Source organism: Plectropomus leopardus, chromosome 1 (assembly GCF_008729295.1).
Source record: "Plectropomus leopardus isolate mb chromosome 1, YSFRI_Pleo_2.0, whole genome shotgun sequence".
In the NCBI taxonomy this organism is placed as follows: domain Eukaryota; kingdom Metazoa; phylum Chordata; class Actinopteri; order Perciformes; family Serranidae; genus Plectropomus; species Plectropomus leopardus.
Genome location: NC_056463.1, coordinates 35,139,437 through 35,159,760, shown reverse-complemented (window position 1 = coordinate 35,159,760; position 20,324 = coordinate 35,139,437). Strand labels below are relative to the sequence as shown.

The 20,324-nt window shown below is 39.0% G+C and overlaps 1 pseudogene; it reads left to right on the top strand.

Annotated features, from left to right (window-relative positions):
• LOC121944313 overlaps window positions 1–18,763 on the top strand; it is a 45,920-nt pseudogene extending 27,157 nt beyond the window's left edge.
• Window positions 18,764–20,324: the final 1,561 nt, after the last annotated feature.

The window sequence follows — 20,324 nt, the reverse complement described above, 5'->3', positions numbered from 1 at the left end:
TATATATATTGGGGTGAAGTGGCCCTTTAAAGCATCAATCAAACTTCTGTTTGTCCAAGAGTAATCTTATTTTAGGATGACATATGACAAGGATTTTTTTTTCTCTTATTAGTTTTTACTCATTAAGTTTGTTAACTAGCTGGCTACGGCTAATAAAATCTGTTGGTGACAGTTGTACTTAAGCTGACGAAATGGATTGGCACTGGCTAGAAAAAGAAATTGAGAGTTTTAAATCTGCCTGCAGTTCATAGAATTACATATGTATTGCTTTTATGTGTATTGCACCCCTTCAGATGAGCTTATAAGACGTCTCGGTGACAGGCAGTGCCCAAGATTGAAATCTGCAGTTTCAGTTCACTGACTCTCAGAATCACAGACATCAATAATGGATTGTTGCGGAGTGACGTGACAATGGCATGTGATGGATATTAAAAATACACACCAAAAAAGTTTTTTTTTTTTTTTCACTTTGCCGCAACAGTTGCATGAACATGGGGTAATTGAATAAATGAATCTGCACACCTTATAGACTCTAAACAATACAGTAATTACTGCAGTTCATCTTCATTTGGGAGGACTTTACGTGGTTCAGTAGGTGTTGAGCATGTGAGAGCAAAGATGAATATTGTATACTTTGAGAGAAGGAGTGAAAGAGGGACTACACAAACACACATGCACACACACAGTCAGCCACATCCAGAAGGAAGAAATTTGTCTCTTTGAAGTGTTTTTATGCAGCAAGGAGCCTCTGAAGGCCTACATGGCTTACTGACCTACAAGGACAACAGGGTGCATACGTCCTGATTGTTACACACTGCCTGGATGATTTGTATCAAGGCTCATATTATTACCAAACAAAAAAGATAGACTCTGCTTGTGTGAGTGTTATTCAGTTGCTGCATTTGCTTATTTTTCACAGAGACATTGTGTCTGATATCGGTCCTCTGGCCTCAGTTTTATTGTGTAAATTGCAGATTGATGCTGTTTCTTGATTCCCTTCATTGTCATTGGGGTTGCTTGCATGTCAGCCTTGGAGATTTCTTTAAGAGCTCCTTACACTCTGACTGAGTGACAGCACACAGTGAAGCAGAGAAGAAGGCTCCTTTTATAGCTTTCCAGAGGCTCCTTTTTCTAACAAGGACACTGGCCTCCTATGTGTTTGTGTTTTTTTTATTTTTATTTTTTTCCTGTTCAACACTTTAAAAAGGTTTGTTGTTGTAGTTGGCTGATGCTGCTTTGAATTACTATTGGGTAGTGTGTAAACGATTATTTTATAGGATGACCACATGCTTTATGCCAGCCTTCAACTATTATTTGTTTTACTTCAGATCCCTCCATGGAGCTAACTGTCCATGAAAAAAAAAACAAAAACAAACCCTGCCTTTTTGTACAATTTGGTGGAAATGAATGAGTTAATTAATTGATAATAATAATAATAATATAAATTAATTATTATTATTATTATTATTATTATTATTACAACAAAAGCAACAACATAAAACTTAATCACTTTGTATATAATGAAAATAGCGACTGATCTTTTATAAAATTTCTGTATGTTCATTTTGGTGTTAAGAAGTGTGATAAAAAAATATTTCTAGGGACACAGAAATCACAGTAGTTGAGGAATCACCTTTCTATTGTCTGCAAAAGTAACTTCTAACTACAGCTGTAAAATAAACTGAAGTAAAAACGTGTCATATTTTCCCTTAAATGTAGAAAGTAGAGTCGCATAAAATGGAAATACTTGACAGTGTATTGTGCAGGATTGTCTGTTACTGTTTTTGAACATGGAACATGGAAAAAGTGAAAGTGAAAGATAACCATAGATCTGAAAGATAACCATAGATCTGACATAGTATATTTATAAATACAGTACAGAAACCTAAAATTGCACGTGTATATGCTCAAGTAAATGTACTTATTCAATTCCCACCATAGCCAACAAAAGCAAAAAAAAAAAAAAGAAAAAAAGAAAGAAAGCTACATAAATACATACATCAAAAATAATCATGTTGCATTAGAATATTATTATACTGGCAGGGGAACACTAAATGGATTTTGTCACAACAGGACCTAAACAAACACAAAACGCCAGAGAATTTCTGTATCCATAATCCGGCTCAGTAATGTCTCCTGAAATGGCATGTACATTATGTTTGAATTACCTGCCACCGCAAATATACAGTAACTGTTGCTAAAGGCGAAGCGGTGTCTTTTGCAAGCTGTTGGCAGCCGAAGAGATTTTCAGCAGCATTAATGGCCTGTTAATATGTTGATCTGCTCATATCCACGAGGCATTTTCCTGCCAGAACAAATAGGCGTCAAATACCGAGACTGATAGAACCCTCAAAATGACAAACCCTCTGACTATAATTTTAGATGTAGTCATTTATTCTCAAAGCAAAATAAACGGTAGGCTTTAAATGCTGAAAATGGGATGAAACCATTATGCACAATGCAGTTTAAACCTTCCTCTGTGTTTCTCTCCTCCTGTCTCCACCTTGCTCCCCTTTTCCTCCGTGCTACCAGGGAATAAAACATATCAGAGTGTCAATGAAGCTTGTCATGGAAATGCAAATTAGGTTTGGGAATTTGATTTTCATTTCACAAATTATCTGACACTTCTAAATAATACTGGATGCTACAAAGAATTAAAGTCAGAGGAAAAAAAATAAACAGCTGTAGCTGGTACCGTGAGTACTGTATGTAGGGTACACAGCCCTGAGTGCACATCTGGCACTAGTAGAAGGGGACCCAACCCACTTTAGCTTCTCTAAATTCAGCATGTTTCAACACAAGTTGGTGTGCTCTGACACTCCAGGGAACAAAGACAATGAAAATTCATCTTAATCTGGAGAATTCTCTCTGGCAGCCTCCCCACTCCCAGCCCTGTGGGGGACAATAATTAATCAAGCTAGCATTAAGTAGGTGGGGTGCAGGGGTAATAGATCAATTGAAAAGCTGATGATAAGAATCGATGGAAGAGATAACCTTGGCTGAGGTGCAGAGTCTGGAAGATGGGAGGAGAGTGTGGAGGAGGAGGAGAAGCAGGGATGAGGGAGAGATGTGATGATTTGGCTCATACTTATGACTGTCAAAAACAAAAATGTGTTAAAAATGTTTGTTTTTTCTTTTAAAGATGAAACTACCACCCCAAAGCCATAAGTGCTGACCTCACCCAAACACCAACATAAATACACTCCTACATTTACTTAAGGTCATGGCATTCGTTGTTCAGCATTAAGTTCTGGAGCTTTATTATCAGCAGTTTGCAGCTATGGGTTAACCTGGAACAGCAGTGAAGTGAGCAAGCAGACTCCTACACAAAATCAGAGGTGGGATGCTACAGGCCTCATGCACAAAAAGCAATTTGACATGTCACAGCCATTGACTGTATAAAATAATAGATGCACTGGTTTGTGGACCCTCATTTTGTAGCCTCAAGTTTGACATCTTAGCTGTCGTCATTCTAGATTTTTGGAGCCAGAAGTGACCATAGTTGGACCAAAAGCTGAAGCTGCCCACGTTCTTAATAATGCATAACTTAAAGACTCAATAAATGTAAATGAGAGGGTTACATCTAAATTCCAGTCCTGTGTCATTGTAATAAATTGGAAAATTAGCCATAGAGGTCAAAACATTTGTTTTTTGTACCAGGCTGTAAACATTGTTTCTGCTGTAAAGTTGGGCATTTTAACATGGGGGTCTATGGACTCTTTTATGGAGCCAGCCTCAAGTGGTCATTGGAGGAACTGCAGTTTTTTGCACTTGCGTATCAGCCCATTCTCATTCAGAACTCGTTAAATACCACTGTTTGGCCAGTGATTTTGGTTTCAGACACTGACAAGTCCAGACGACACCTTTGGCAGCAATATGATGTGCCGCCGGATGGCATCAGTTTGAAGTGCTTCCAGTAAAGATGTAATTTAAGGAGCTGGACAATCCCTAGAGCTATTGGGAAGCATGGTGGATGGATCCAAAAATGCCAGAGTTTCACCTAGGAGCTTGCTGTTTGCTTCCTGTATGAATGTGATGGGTTTTTTTCTACATGGAACCACCTGCTTCGGTTGCATCAACATAACTACATGCTTTTGTTAAAAAAAATAAATAAATGTAAATAAATGTAAATTTAAGATGGTTTTCCAATGTTGTATATTTATTTTCAAAAAGCCTGTATGCATCTAACAAGAAGAATAGTATTTAAAAGTATAGTATTTTGAAAAGACATATTGCATTGAATGTGTTAATTGATGTTCCGGAACATCAACAACGAAAGGAGGACACCTATTGCATCATATGTAAACTTGAACAGTCTTGACCAGGCTTGCATTGGCTTCATTTTTTAGCCTTTGAGATTGCTGCTTGAACATAGCATGAAAAACACAGGTGTAAATGATAACATTAATGATCACCGAGTTCCTGTATTTGCCTCAGATTCAGGGTCTGGTATTGCTCATACTGGTTGACTGTCTCTTAGTTTTATGTCATGGCCGTCTGAGTCAGTGGCGGGAAAAAAAAGGAAATGATGATATTCACAATATTCCTTGACCGTAAAAAGCTGAAAGTAACATGATGCAAGGTTCAAGGATGGGAGAACAGGAAGGTAAATTCCTTATTGAAGCAGGAAAAAAAGCTGATCTTGAACCGGTTTGTTTGGATCGAGAAGGACCTATTATAGCCCCTCCCATGGGTAAGAGGCCAGAAGAAATAATGAGCAGGGTGGGAAGGGTCAGTTATTTTACCTACCCATTTAAATTATGTGTTTGTTGCACGGTGATTCAGTTGATGTGTGTGGTCAGTCTATGATTTTGGAGGATCTGTGGACAATGCATTGCAGTTTCTCACTAGTGTCCAGGCTGTAGTCCCAAACTGTTAAATGTAGTGCAGATACTTTTAATAATGGCTGTATAAAACTAGAAGAATTTTGTGTTTCACTTTTAGCTTCTTTAAGAAAACTTCACCCACAAAATCACCCTTTGTATATTAATTACTATACTTTGTATATTAATTTGGGAGGAAAACTTTGCTCTTGTTGCATTCCTCCACGGTGAACAAAGAATCCAAAAAAGGTGAATATTCTTTGAGTTTGTAAATTGACAAACACATGCTCCCCATCTACTACAATTCATGACGAATGTTTGCTTCTCAATTCATGACTGAGGCATGCAAGAAAGAGTTTCCTTCATGAATCCAAAGCCCAACATTGTGAGTAATTGATATATAAGTAGTCATTTTGTGGTTGGAGTATTAATTATAGCCATCTGAGGCCCAGTCCATATGGACATGGGTATTCATTAAACAGGGTATTCCCCTCCTTCATTCTCATGAAAAAGAGCACTGTCCAAATTAAAACGCAAAATAAAATTAAAGCCTGTCTAGAGCATCACAAAACCAAAAGGCAACAATATAACCATAACCCTAAAGTCAAGCTAAGAAGGAGAAGATGTTGACCAATCAGAAGTCTCAAGATATATTACCTGGAGCAGTGACTTCTATACCACATTCTGATGCTTCTGTTCCTCAATATAGTTGGAGGTAACTGAGCATTTATGTGTAAACATGACAAAAAGTCATGTCAGCAATATTAGGGGCAGCATTATTTTGGTCATATCTGCCATTGCATCAAAAGTTGGCTCATTTTTTTGACGCCTCATGAAGGAGATAATACTGCACACAAGCCAAAAACTCTGTTTTCCTTGTCTACACATCATAATTGCAAACAGAGTTTGACTGGAAACTTTCAAATATACCCTTGTACATGTGGACAAGGCCTGAGGAAGAACATTGTCAGCTTGGCTTTTCTGGTTAAGTCATCTGAGTTTATATTCCATTTTATCTGTGTTGCTTAACTGTAGGCCAATAAATTTAAATGAGTGTGTATAGGAGATTAGCTGGGGCGCATTGCCTGAAATCAGAGATGAGTTTTGAATGTATTCAGATATTGTTGTGGAACCAAGCAACTGCTTGTGCTATTTTCTTCTTAGAACTATGCTTGTTGCATTTGGAAATGGAGCCCGCTACGCTTGTAGTGCCGGGAGCGGTGGTAGGTACGGGTGCTTCTGAAACCTGGATACAGCCCCTCTGCGTTGTCTGCTCCTGCCTGGCATGTGCCTCCAGGCAGTCAGGGGCCAGGTGTGCTGTTAGTTGCCAGTACTTCCTCTGGTATTGTTGGGATGAGAGATCCCAAGACATCAATCAGGGTCTCTCATAGGGATAGAAGCTCCTATTGAGTGCACTTAAACATACATACATCAACAAACATACATTGACAATACAAGTGCAAGACACAGGAGCAAAGCACGTACTGGGACAAGCTTTACGACTGCTTTTATGCTGTCATTGCTCACTGGGACACTTGAGTAGATAAGACAAATTGTTAAAACTGTAGTTTGGGAAATATGTTTTTTAAGATGTCGGGGGCGTGGGAATGCATTTCCTTGGTTGGAATGTAGATATGGGTGGGTGGCCTAAAAAGTCTGGGACCTGCAATTAAACAAATTAGATTAAAAAATAAATTAAAATGAAGAAATTTGGAGGTGCTGGAATAAAGATTTTGTTACCTTTGGACAGAGCTGTTCCCCAGTCTTTATGTTAAGCGAAGCCTGTCCTGGCTCTATAGCTTCATATTTAAAGGAAAGACATAAGGATGGTATTGATCTTGTCATCTACCACCTAATGTTGAACTGTTCCTTCAAGTGCTCTTCAATCAGTCACATCTCCAGGCGTCATTATCAAAAAATTAAGGTCCTGTGTCAGTGGAGTGCAGATTACACTCAATCAGCCACCAAAGTGTACAGGGTCACTTTTGTACTCAAGCAGTAATGGAATTTGGCAGCAAATTAAGTGATGGAGCAACTGCTCTCTTGGATCACCCATCTCACTTCCACACTATGAGATACAGGTAGATACAGGTCACAGCCTGCTTCAATCTTCATCATAACTAAATGGATATATGTATGCATTTTTTTTTTTTTTTTTTTTTGTTGACAGTGAGTAAAGGTGCATTGGTATTTATGTTTGACTATGCATGGCACTTTAATGCTATGGTCAAACATTTGGGGTCTTTGTGCTGCAGTGGCTGGGCTTTGCATCAGACCTCTCTTTTTTTCAATAATGTAAGAAACTGCCATGTTCTTGTTCTACTTTTGACAACATCCTTTGTCTTACAACTTTGTTTTTTCCTGACTTCATAGTCTGTAATTCCAATGCTGTTTGGCAGCTTGTTTTTCTTTTGACCGACTCCAAACATGTTCACAAACACTTGAGTTTGTCATTCTCAGCTAAGTCCAAATAGTAACAGAAGGTAGAAGTGGAGACAAACTGATGTTGGCAACTGACCATCTAAAAAAACATAACGTGATAATGATGTGTAACCTGACTGATCTTCTACTCCTACTGATGTACACTGACTGATCATACATATAACTAAAGAAAAGGAAAGCGCATGGGAAAAATATATATTTTTTAGGACATGTTTAATGTCAAGACAGCAGCTTACATTCCAGAGCCTCATTTCATTTGTTGTTAGACAAGCTCTTTTATTTTTTTCTATTGACAATTTCTCTGTCAGTTCAAAGAGTATAAAGTTCACAAACATTATTCTGGTTCTGCGTTTTTTTTTCAGAATTCATCACACACACCCACTATGAGAACATAATAAAAAAAAGAGCAGTATCAACATACAAGTGTGAGTTGCTTCTCTCAGTGCTTTATGTTTGTTTACGCTGAGAAGTGAGACCGGAGAAGTGAGATGGATCTGGACCCAAGGACAATGTGTTGTTTTTTTTTTTTTGTTTTTTTTTTTTTTTTTATGGTTTTAATAGGACATTGCCGTCTCCCCAGACTCCTGACTGCCGCAGTAGGGGTACTGACCATCCTTACAAGCGGTAAAATGAGTAACCCGAGGCATACTGTATCTCCGTCAAACCCCAGGAGGGTTACAAAATTATCCTTGTTTGTTCTGCACCTACACTATTTGACACAAAAATTCTGTCATGCTATTTTTACGACTGCTGTGGTTTCCTTCACTGTTCCACCGTTTAGAGTTTGTCAGCTATCATAGGGTTGTGACAGTAAAATGAACCTTATAAAGACTCCTTTTGGTTGATGTATTTTGCTACAACATATATTTTTCTGTGTGTGTGTATTTTGGTTATTATGCATAACATGTCCCATATCCTGTCCCGTGTTAGAGTATAATGTAGAAAAGTGTGCTGTTTTGAGTATGCACTCTTACTTTGCCTTTCCCAGAAAATTCTGGCATTTATTGTTGTCATGACAGTCAACATCAGTATTGCTCTCTGCATTCTCTCGGAGCAACTATAATATGGATAAAAAATAATTAATGATAAAAGTATAAATAACCCAAAATATTTACTAGTTCATGCACTCTATAGATTTATGAAGTACTAACAAAGGAAATATATGAACTTTCCCACCAGTAAAGATATAAAGCAATACCATCATATATATATATATATATATATATATATATATATAGCCATAACCACCCCCACCCTAGATATATTAACATATCTCAGTTTCCATAGCTAACACAGCCAAAATCAATGATCGGCTAAAGTCAGAGACTGAGAGAAGACTGTAGAATGCAGTTAAGGAGGGTCAAAAAGATGCCTCAGAGGAAGTGGGAAATTCTCTATGATGTGCACAAGGACACTGATGGGCTTTATAAGCTGCATGACAGACTGCATCAATTTTGTGTTTACTCCCCCAGCTCCTACAGACATGCTTTCTAAGGAACTATTAAATCAGCATAAACAAGCCTTCAGGGATAAAATTTTAACCATGTGCAGAGGGAGCAGGCAAAGAAGACGCTGGCAAGACAATTACAGCACTGAGATGAGGGGTAAAGTACAAAAGAATGACATGACGGATGAGAGTAGTGCGATAAGTTGGATAAGCAGTGGACTTGAGTTTGAGATGGACAAGGCCATTTTGACACTTGTACCCCAACTTTACTCCAATACAGCAGATGGATCTAAGCAGCTTACTTCCACCCTACACTCTTCTCGCCTAGCGCTGACCCACAGGACCAGCTTCCATCTAAATGAAACTAATGGGACTCGTGTTTGACTCCACGTGCCTTTAAAACCATCAAACCCATCTGGCTGGGCCACCTTTGGTGTTTGACTTGTTCACATAAAATCCTGATTGCACCTTTCAGGCTGAAAATAATGCAATTTTAATGTGTTGAAGATGCTTTTAGTCACATCACAATTATTTGCATGTTCTCCATCCTATAGAAATAAGAGGATCATGATTGAAACTATGGAGCAGTTTAACTACTGTTTACAAACAGCATTGATTTAAGAATATATTTTCCAACACCAGACAGCTTGATGCAGCTTGAACACATTTTGCTGCCGTCGGGCGCAAACCTCTTATCTGCACAATTGCTATTTTGCGGGAATTAGAAAAAACACTGTGTTTTTAAAAGGATCCAATGGAGATAGGAGGTTTAGCCACAGTCTTTTTTTATTTTCATTTATGTATTTTATTGGTTGAGAAATGGTAAATCCCATCGATAGATGTAGGGAGGGGCCAACAAGATTAATTTATGGGGCAAAAAAAACCAAAAAGTGCAATGTGGAGGTATGAGATTTGCGCCCGGCAACGATTTGTCCAGTCAGAAGTCACATTTTTAAAACAGTTCACAGTGGTCTAAATGACACATTTTCTTTTCAAAATGCTCCAACACTCACAAAACATTAAAAACATGCAACAAAGGCAAATATCGCCATCAAACACCACAACTGCAAGAGATATATGTGGTCAAACACAGTAGCTGTCATGACATAGGCAAGGATGCTTCCAGTCACCTTTCTATCAGCTCCATCAACCTGGTTCAACCTTTGTTTGTGATATATACCTGTGTCATTTGTTGATACTTTATTTAGTTCTAGTATGTGAAAAAAGCCAGCACATCACAGCATAAATTGTATTCTTTGCTCCAAAGATGAGTTTACTAGAGATAATAAACCCTGCTGCACTCTGCACCTGCATTTTACACTTTTGAGATGCCCTGTTGAAATAGTGTTAAAAAAAAGAGACATCTTCCACAAAAGTTTTCTTCATTCATTTTTTATTATTTTATTCATTATTCATTTGTACGAGACTTTGGCCTCGTTGAGCCATGCTTGCAAACAGCAACACCTAAGTGTTATCTTTTATAGATGGAGAGGGACTGATAGCTGTCTATCAACTGTTAATAGATGGTTTCCTTTCTCTTAACACAGTTAAGCCAAGGGAGTTCTGGGTCTTAAGTGTTTCGATAAGAATGTGAAATCAATGGAAAAAGTGTCAACACATTTGCAAGAGAAGAATTCTGCTGTGCTGTGAAGGTGATGATGAAGATCAAGTGGATACCAGATTCCTTAGTAATCGAGGAAAAAAAAGTTAAATTAAGTTAAAGTATTGCCTGTAATCCAAACTATAGAACTATAGCCTACGATGCAAAGTACCCAGTCTCTGACAAAGTCAGATGATTTAAAATGATTTACGAGGGATCACCCTAATTGCAGTTTATTTGCAGCAGTTTAATATCAAAATATAATATAACCAAGTCTACAATATACTATACACACCCTCTCAGCATGTTGATAGTGGCGACTCAGCACAAACTTTATCGAAAATGTGCTTTCGACTCCTGTAGGGACAAACAGACCGTTATACTGTAAATCTGTCACAACATTATTCTTTAGTCTGTAGATAATAAAGATACTCACTCACATGGAATAATGTTGTAATTGTTTCTTTAGCCAAGAATCACTTCATGACATTAGTGGCAACTGAATTACTGCCCTCACAGCCATCAGTGCAACTGGTATACACTGCTGTAATGGATGGTAAACATCTTCACATATCTCGGAGAATGGCGCAAGAGTGTGTGTAGTGAAAAAAATTATTGTTACATACTATAATGGATGCCTGAGAAGACTATATGGCATTTCCTGTCCTGACAAAAGCTGAACCTTCAAAGGCTATAGGGACACCACTTTAGCTTGAACACCATCACTAGAATGCAGGCAGATGTCACTGCTACAGGTACTCGACATGCCTCAAAAGAAAACTTTAAATGACCTGACTGTAATCGATAAGAAAGCCGAGATGAACTCAACAAGGGCAAGGCTCAACATGCTGCCGTGGAATAAGAAGTAATTTCCAAGAGCATGCTAACTTACTTAGTGTTAGTTTCTTGCTATTATACAACAAGTAGTTCTGACCAAGCAATCTGATTGGTCAACTGTTTATTCAGAATGTGCTCAAATTAGCATGACAGCTCACCTTCCTCATCAGTAAAAATATTACACTACCATTTCCACAGCAACATTGTGACTGCCAAAGCTGGAGCAAAATAAAGATGACTACAAAACCCCTATCAAATGGATCATTTTGTTGTTAATTCTGATGTTTATGGGAGACTTAGTTTTAATGAATAGTTGGGAGAGGATGAGAAGAATGGAGTGGAAATGATCAAATCAAGTACTGTAGTATGTATTTTGCAGATCACATGTTTGTGGAATATTTAACTCATGCAATATGACTTCTGAGCTCAGGTGAGACTACACAGTCATGGTCAGGAATTGTTCATATAAATTTTACACCTATTGCTTTAGAAACTCTTAAAATATAGTTGAAATACAGCTGGTTTGCTGAAGTGTAAGTCAACTCACTAATAATGTAAACTATAAACTGGCACAAAGATGACAATAACCAGCGTAAACCACCATGTTCTGAACAGACACATTATAAACAAAGACAAAAAGTAATATTTGCATTTTGGATCATAAAACAGCAAACTTCACTGCAAATTAAAAACTATTCAGTCCAGCACTAGGCATGATAGGAAACATATAGGCTGTGATTGTGACTGCAGTGAAAATGTTTTTTGAAAGGCTAAACGCCATCAAATATGGATTAAAGTAGAATATTTAATTAGATATTGTGAATTCTGGAAACGATGACATCTATCTTTGTTGGGGCTTAGTGTTGTTTAGGACCCAAAAGCAGACTCAAAAATGTAAGTGTGGATGATAATGGAGGGTTTATTAGAAAAGATAGCTGGGAGAATGGCAGGGGCAGGGAGGTCTAAGAGGCAGGTCTGAGAGAAAGATGAGGCACTTGGAGCAGCTGGGAGCAACTGGGGCAGCAAAAAGGCCGGTGGATGAGTGGATGGGCTTGCTTGGCAGGGTGTAATGGTTTGGATGGAGGTGGTGAGTTGGAAGCAGACACTGGTGATCTGAGGCACAAGAGAGAATGATCAATAAGCAGGCTTTAAAAAAAAAAACAAAAAAAAAAAAAACAGGAAAAAAACTCTGGTTTCAAGACACTGAGCAGCCAAGAAGTTCCTGACAGGGCAAACTGGCAATTAGTGAATGATAGCCCTGGGTTCTTATACTGCATGATGACGAGGTGATTGAAGACAGGAGTGGAGACTGAATCAGAAGCCAGGTGTGAAAAAACCATGCCCCCAACACACAGACACAGACAGGGGAGGTGGAAGCATTGGGGAGAAAGGGAAAGAACACAAGGGGAACCAGAAGTCACATTTGGAGCTGTGAAAGTCTTTCTTTCATTAAGTTGAACTTTTGGACTTTACCTTGCTTTCGAGTCATTGGAAATGTTTGGCAATCACTGACATACTCCATCAGCTGTGCCAGTGAAAAGGAGCTACTAGCTTAACAATACAGGTAAAGTTTGTGGCTAAATCTGTATATGAAAGAAAAAAAAAAGAAAAACATGTGGATAGTATGGGCTAATAAGGAGGCCCTGTATGGCAGTGGTCCCCAACTGGTCATTTGGTTTAAGGTCCACATATAAGATAAATGATTATATATTTAATTATATTGTATAAAATGTAAACAACACATGGGCTTAGAACACAATAAATAAAACATTGCAATGATGAAGTGCAATTACTTAAAACTAAGTGAATAAATTGCACTGCAATCAAAAAAAGTGCTTATTATTGCTTCAAGATCATGCAGTGTCAGAAATGCTGCCAATAATACCAAGACCAGGGCATTCAAATAGTTACTTTACTGGGAAAAAAAAAATCTCAGTGTACAGCAGGAAACAATACTTCCAAATAAAAGCTATGCGCTGGAAATTTAAACTATTTTAAAATAAAATCTGTTGGTTTTTTTTGTTGTTTTTTTTTACAAACTTGACATGTTCCCGAGTAACTTGCGATCCGCACAGAATGTGTTTCAAACGGCCAAAAAGTCCCCTCACACCTCACATTTGGCTATCTAAATGTTTCATTACGCTAAGCACTCCGTTCATTCAACAACACGCAGTGCAGGTGGAGCAAAGAAACCATTTGACTTTTCTTCTTAGCTTCAACTACAAGGCCTCATCCTTTGGACCTCCTCTTTGCCTTCCCCTTACCCTGACAATTATTGTGTAGCTAACACTAAACACTCCAAATTAAAGTTTGCCTGGCAAAGAGGACACATTCATCAACGAAGCTTGCTGAAACGTGCTGCGCTTTCAAGAGTGAATAATGCCAAAGCAATGATGCTGTAAGTGGATTTTCTGCCTGCTCCCCTGCATGGCACTCACATCAGAGAGCCCATTTGAAGTGTTTAGTCTTGGAAACATTAATCCCTGTAATTTCAGGTCTGGTGTGCTTTCTCTGTCAGGTACATTAGGGCTGCATTGGAGAACCAGTAAAACAGCGAGGAAGCCCCGGTGTTGTCCGCTTGTAATTAGAATGCCATGTGTTCATCCTTACGATGTGAAACAGCACTTGTTAAATGAAGACCTGTCGTGCTTTAATTGTCTCCACTGAGAGAAAAGAAGGAAGAGTGGCTGAGAGAGAGAGAGACAGAGAGATGGGGGGGAGAGAGAAAAGGAGAGACAGAAGAGGGATTTGTGTTATTATGTTACAAATGTGGTTAGTTAACGTAGTGAGCAGAAGGCTGGGTAAGAATTACTGCGATGTCTGAAATGCATCATTGTATACAAGTCCCTTTGAAATGGATCATGCCTCTGTTTATTTGCGTAATTACCTCCGCAAGGGAGGTTGTCGTCAGTTCAATTTGTTTTTTTGTCTGTTTGTTTGTTAGATAGTCAAACACTACTTAACAGATTTTAATTGAATTTGGTGGGAAGTTAGGCCATGGGCCAATAAAGGAACAGGTGATTTGTTGTTGGTGGGGATCCGGGCTTTTTTAAAGTTTTTTTTTTTTATTGTTTTTAACATTTTGCCATGTTCTTATGAGGTACTGCAAGACCCCCCAAAAATCTAGCAGATGTCCACAATTGTCATTGCATGTATTTTGATTCAGATCCAGATGCATGCATATCTATTTTCTGTCTCAAATTTCAGTGATTGCAGCATATGTGCACAAGCAAATGGAACCAGGCAATCTTTCATTATGGCCCCTGTTTTCATGGCAGCATGTGCTGGCAGTGTGACCCGTGGCAGTAGCCGGATGGGGCTAACTGAAAATAATGAGCTGCGTGGGTTGTGCCCCTACCAGCCATCTCAACTGTTGGCACAGAACTATTATACTACAGACTTTTATCTGTAAAATAACTGAGATCAATCAGCCTCCAGACAAATAATTTACATGCATATCCTTACATAAATCTGACTGTGTTCAGACAGAAGGTGAAGCTAATTTATGAGGGGGTGTGCTTGTGCACAAAGTCAACGGAAAGACACAATCCCCATGGTCTCTTCATACATGGGAGAGAAACTGAAAGACTGGAGGGAACTGACAGAAACAACTGCAAGATCAGGTGAGTTCAGTCATAAACTTACTGTGTGTGCAAGCACACACAAGTAAACTACATGACCACACATGTGGCTGGTGTGTCTATGTATAGCTGGCCTCCAGCTAATGTCTTTACAGTTGGCACTTTGGGTGTTTGGGATGAATAAACACAAACGGTCTTATGGTCAGATTCATGTGAATGACACAAGGTGGAAATTCAACATGTTCTCATCCCACCTCACATGGTGTCCCTCTGTAAGTGACGTTTTAGGTACCCTCCATCAGCTGTTTACACACAGCAATGTCATTACCATGATGTAAACAAATGCACATGGCGGGATGACGCGGCAACCCTTTATGTTTACACAACATGAGCACATAGTAACCAACTCGGACCGTCACTTTGTTTGGGATTAGGCAATAAAGTCATGGATGGTACGGTAAAAGAGGCACATGTTGGATGAAGAAAAAAAACCCTCACATCTACACTAAAGCAAACGCCACAATGAAAGTCAGTTGTTTGCGAAACCAGTCCACCACCCCTCCCACATGCCCTATAACTGCACTAGCGCTCCTCGTATTACTTCATCATCAGCACCGTTATTACCTTGCACTGTCCTTCAACTTTTCATGCACATGTGAATGGTTCCATCCGGCCATGCTTTTTAACTGACATTGCAAAAAAAGCCTCTGAGTGGCTGAAAGACTCAACCCAAAGGTATGGAACGCTAGCGGATGCCTTTCAATAACAATGAGTGTTTTCAACACAGAAAAATTAATAAATAATCAAAGAAAACATTCAGTGTTGAATTTATCATTATGGGTTTGGTTTACAAGGTCTTTAAAAGGACACAATAGTTCAAGGCTGGATCACAGAGTTCTGTAAGGGACACAATCATACTGTAGCCACTGGATGATTTTTTTGTTAGTCCTGTTCAGTACCCGGTGGTGAGACAGACACATGCATCTCAGTAGTAAAAGCTTGCTTCGGTGATACAGTAAGACAATTTGTTTTCAACGTTACATTCAAGTCAGATATCACTTTCATTTTTCATTTGCCCAAACACAATGTTTACTTGTCTCAGACAAGCGTTGATGTCGAGACCTGGCACTAATAGTAGAGATCTGTATCTGGTTCATTGTCTGGTTTTGGGGTATGAGCACTGTTGGTTTTAAAGGCAATTCTTGCAATATTCCATTATTCACTGAGCAAATTGGTCGGGATATAAAATGCACCTGCTGTTATCCTGGTTATCTTTGTGTGCGTGTGTGTGTGTGCGTGTGTGTGTGTGTGTAGCTTCAGTTGTACACGATGCATTTCCTTTACATCTTTTTCTTCTTGTGTGTTTGAACCCCAAACCTTAAAGTTTAAATTGTGCTTTTGATATGCAGTCTCACAATCTCATTTTGCTAAGTGGGTTATAACTAATACAAATTCTGTATATTCTGTATTCATAAAAAAAAAAAAAAGACCCAAACATCACATTAATTAAATTATGACTTATAGATTACATAAAGGTAACTGGAAGTGTATAATATGTGGTATATATATGTTTTGGTGAATAAAAATGATACACAACAAAAATGCAAACTGACATTCTTTAAAGTCTAAATTCATGCAATGGGTTTCTTGGGACATCACAAAGCTCAAAAGTAATACTTCCCTTTGTTGTTTATAGTGTAATTCCGACCTTTACTGTTGAGGATTTAGATAACTGATATATTTTCTGTCATCTGGCCATAATTACTTCAATATTTCCTGGTAGAGGCAAGGCATATTGTCAGTGTTTGGTCAGGAAAATGGGCCCATAAATACAAGGGTAGTATGTCACTAATAGCTGGTTTAAACATTGCAAGACTTTTAGAGCGAGTGTGTCCTTGTGTCATATACAATTGCACTCTGCAGGACCTGGATAGACTCCAAGTCTTGTTTCAACATGGATTGATGAGTCCTCCACTGACTGTGTGCGCACTCACCATAACAAACCCCTGTTTTCCAGCACAACCCAAGGATCCTTGTGCTGCCCATATAAGACAACCAGAGCGCTAATTAAGGGTTAAGGTCGGTAGAGTGAAGGATTGTAATGGAGCAGCTTGACAGCGTGAATGTCTTCATTTTCCCTATATAGAAGTTTAAAAAATGAAACCCATCTTTGCCACCTGGGTGTACCTTGAGCTGTCTGAAAAGAAGCGATTACCTGCTCAGAGTGTGCCGCTGAGCCCTTGGAAGATTTGATCATCAGTTCATCCCCAAATCCCCAAAAGGTACCATGATGTTTGGAAGTGTGTGAAACCACTTGAACTTTAAGTTATTTCAAGGTACATTGTCACCATAATTCTAGTACTTAATGTCCTTTCAGATGGATGCACTAATTTCTTAGTTCCTAACAACTTGCAACAATAAAGATGATAACAATAATGTTGTAATCATAAATGATTTACTGCGCAACCTTTAGGGAGTGTCATCTAGAATGAAGTTATCTCTTCTCAAGAACCAGATATGAAAAGAGTGAAAGATGGCCTGGTCACTGGAGAGCCATGCTGATGCCACGTCTCCACAGGGCTGAGAGAGTTTCCATGTACAATAAAAACCCTCAGTGTGCATCTGACACAGAGGCCAAGCTGTGCAACGTGTTAAGGATTTGAGGCTGAACTGTAATGTAGTCTGAGTGAAGCTTCTTAATCAAGGATGTTGTTTAAGTAATTTGTCATCACTTACCAACTGGTGTTGCCCTAATTATTAACAACAATTAGAGTGGCATGATTATCGTCTTGGGGCTTGAATAAAGTGCTGAACCAGTTGTGCCATATAAAGTTAAGGGAGGTCTTCTATTGTCCTATGAGTTGTAGATAAAAACTGTCCAAATTTACCCATGTGGCCGTTTTCTGAACCGTCTGCTGTCAGGGTTTGGTTGAGTTTAGGCATTTGAGGATTGTGGTTAAGTCTGTGATCACTGTTAAGGTTTTGAAAAAGTTGCTTGGATTAGAGTAATTGATGCCTACAGCTGGCAAAGAGAATATATGATCCATGGTCTCTCGGCCAACATTACACTTTACTGAATTTTAATGTTATGCTACCTATGTTTTTGTTACTATTACACTGTAGAGACGACACAGTTACGGTTTATCACAATGGGTCAGTGTATTTCAGCCAACCTTCCTTCACCACTCTCTTCTCAACCAAGGTTGGACGTAGGTCTTTTATGGATGGGTCCAACATGGCCAAAGTTGCAATTAGAGTATCTGTTTAAGAAAGGACAGTCATTATCATGCTTGAGGTCCTATGTTCAAGTTTTTGGACAAACAAGTAGTAGTTCTCTGGTGAGGACAGTTTTTGTTAGTGTAACCTTTTTCTCAGTCTTCTCAGGTTCTGTCAGGTCCTGTCTACTCACTAGGTTCGGATAAGGAGATTGGCGGTAGCACTGAGCATTTAAGCAACTAACTTCCAACCCACACAACACGCAACACAGGATGTAGTTTAAACGTTTATGTTAACGTATTCAATTCCTTTTTTTCAACTTAGAATGTTCAGTTTTCACACCTTAAATGAACTTAAATTCACAGTATGAACTGAAAATTACCTGACCGGTACCGGTATCTTAAGAAAATAAAAATAAAAAAATGAAAAGTAAAAAAAAATGTTTCTTTCCCCTTTAATGTGTTAAATTGTCCTTTTATTCCCGGTTTTCTGTTTTTTTCTCAGTTTATTTATTGTCTTTCAGGGTCCTCCAATGAGAAAACAGTTTTTTCCCTTTGTCAATCAGTTTTTTAGCAAAAATGTAAAGAACAGAGAAAATAAATAAAAAAAATACTGAGATCTCAGAAAATAAAGTGCAAATAAAAGGTGTCACTCCTCAGGACTGAGCCTGTCCTACCACACTGGTATCCACACTGTGATCCCATTGAACCAAGAGCCTCCATGCAGCATGGCGGTGATACAGTTGAACCAAGAGCCTCCACGCGGCAGCGGCGGTGGAGCCGTGCTCGGCCTTGCTACTAGGCCGCAGCTGAGCTAACGTTCGTTAACTACTTGTTAACTCGCTACCCGTTCGTCACGGTAATGCACATTAATAACATATCATCACATCATCACAAAAAACATATCTCCGTATCATTAAACATTTGTTAGCTATTCTGACTGGTTTCTTCTGTATACCAAAGCAGGATGACACTGCTAACAGAGCTAACAGGCCGCTAACTCACCAGAATAGTCCAGAAAGATCGGGAACACTCGTCCGGATCGCTCCCGTGATCAGTTTCACTTCTACCAGGTGCTACCAGGTGAGTTTCTCTCCACACTCGGTTTGTAACGACAGTTCTATCACACTTCAACACAAAATGTCATCACATTTAGTCACGAAGAGGACTCTTTGCTCTGCGGCTGTACAAGTTTCTCTGTTTTCTCCTCTTTTCCTGCCCCTCGCTTCACACACACGGAGAGCTGCAGGTGATGTGTTCAGGTAAGCTTGGGAATTACACTACCAGGCGAGAAACAACTACGATGCATTCAAAAACATTCAAAGGGTTCAGGAAATCACAGTGCAATAAATTTAACAGGGTTACATTAGTCACGATGTCAGTGGGGGTTGCAAATGCTCCCGGTCAGTTTCCTCGTGATTGAGAAGAGTGTAAATACATAATGGCAGCTCGTCCATCTGTGATGACCACCACCATGTTCTGATTTCCAACCTGTTTTCTTGTGGTCACACTGGCATCGGGCCATTCGGAAAAAGGTTTGTGTTCCTTGATGAATTATTTCAAAGGCAGCTTTTCATTGTTCAAATTAGAGATTTTAAATTACCTGGTCTAGATCTGACAAACTGACAAGTTAACTGATGGCAGTTGCAGCTTAATTAAAGACAAAGTAAACAGTCAGACGACTGTTTACTTTGTCTTTAATTAATCATGGGCTTACAAGGCATTGAAGTGAGAACTAATGTATGCATTGAATATTTTTGAGGACCCTGAAGTCATCTGCTGTGTTGTGTATCATCCATGCATTGCAATTCATAACTTGCTAACTGAACCCTCAGCCACCTGAATTGCTTCATGGCAGACAAGAATCCCATCAAACTGTTACTAGGTAGTGCCAGACACACACACACACGCACACGCACACACACACACACGCACACACACACACACACACACACGCACACGGAGCACTGCTGCTGAACAGGTTGGGTGGCTAGGTCTTGGCCTTTTTTCTTAACTTGACATAAATACAATGCCTGTCAATCATTATTACACTGCAGGATACAGGTCATGTACAGTGCTATTCTCTTTACACATACTATTAAACAATGCAGTATGCACACATTAAGCTTTTAAAACTGATCACAGTTATCATAGTAATAGCATATTTACGCTTTAACACAGTAGCTGCTTCTATTAATATTTGTTACTTTTGGTTTCGTAAAGTAAAAGGTTGCATTCAGGTCGTATCTGCATCATATCACTTTCAGTCATGTTTGGTTAATAAGGCTCTATAATACCATAGGAGCAGCACCTGTAAGTTAAGTGTGGATCAGTGGGTAGCAGGGAAATAGGAGGCTCCTGGGCAGAGTGTGGGAGGAC